The following is a 1,456-nucleotide window of genomic DNA, read 5'->3' on the forward strand; positions in this document are numbered from 1 at the left end:
CGAAGGAGCAAGGCTGTGGGAGAGAAGCGCTGATAACATGACCCTGTAAGCTTCCCACACTCACAGACTCCCACACTTACAGGTGATGCAGAGTGTGGAAAGGGTGACCAACTAGGCTCCATTTGCCTGGGACTCTCCTGGTTTGGGAACTGAAAATCTTGCGTCCTGGGAACTCCCTCAATTCTGTGCACACCAATGGCTGGTCAACCCCTGTGTGGATCGTATTTTGCCTCTTTGGTTTCATCTAAATTTCTGGTAGCACTTCCAGGTTCAAAAGACTTAGTCCTCAAACTCTTAGGAAATTCTAGTGGCTTCCAGGACCTCACAGTCAATTGCTGCAAGACAGTTTTACTGAGCCAGGACTCCAAGACTTTTGGTCTCAAGTGGTTACATATTTGAATATTTGAGCAACCAATCCATAATAATAATAATAATAATCCAAGCAGCCAACTGTGGTCAAGTTAATAATAATGACATCTGCTACTGATTATGAGCCAGGCAGTATACTTCAGTGCTTTCCTACCCTCACCACCAATCCTCAGGACATCTATGTAACGTGGCTATTCATTAGTCTCATTTTATGAATATGGAAACTGAAGTCATACATATTCAAGCAAGGCTCCAGGTCCTGAACCAAGTGGATCTAATTCCAAAGCCCATATTCCTGTAGCACACTTTTCAAAGTTCCTCTAAGTTCCCCTGTATCTTGAACTGAGGAAATTACAGTTGCATGGGTGCTTTGAGGTAATCATTAAAGGCTTTTGTAAACTTTGGGAGTAGGACCAGGCTCACGGTAACTAGGAGATTGAGTACCCTGAGAGTTCCCCAGAATTTCATAGAAATATGGTGTTTAGAAGAAAGAGTCATCTGGTAAATCCTCTAAACCTAAAATTAAGACTTAGCTGCTATATATTCAAACTGATCAATTTTTTTTTTTTACCTTCCAAGATTCAGCTTTTGGTACTTTATCATCCAGTCAAGTCTCATGGAGACTGGATTAGGACCATAAGACTTATTCAGATATTAAACTTCACATGATACATTATTTTGTGTAAAACAATTTTTAGATTAATATGCTACAAAGTTTTGCCAAGCCCTTAAGAGGGAGTTTATCAATTCAGTGCTTTTGCATTTGTGCTGTCACTACCCATGTTTGAATGCATTTACTTTTGTGCATAAGTAAACACGTTTTTGTTTGAAAGTTGAGACTAAGAATACCTGTTCTTGTCCATGCCTGTTTAACTTTGTCTTACCGTGCTGGCAAACATACTGGAGTTCTTCAGCATTTACTGCTAAAGCGATGGTGCTTACTCACAAGCCAAATCAACTGGCAATGCTCTTTCCTGGTGGATTTAATTTGGCTAATGAGTTATAGTAACAAATTCTAATTACAAATTCTGAATTTGACATAATATATGTTAAATTGGATGTACATTTACTATATTATATTGAGAGA

This window comes from Macaca thibetana, chromosome 5, assembly GCF_024542745.1.
Source record: "Macaca thibetana thibetana isolate TM-01 chromosome 5, ASM2454274v1, whole genome shotgun sequence".
NCBI classification, from domain to species: domain Eukaryota; kingdom Metazoa; phylum Chordata; class Mammalia; order Primates; family Cercopithecidae; genus Macaca; species Macaca thibetana.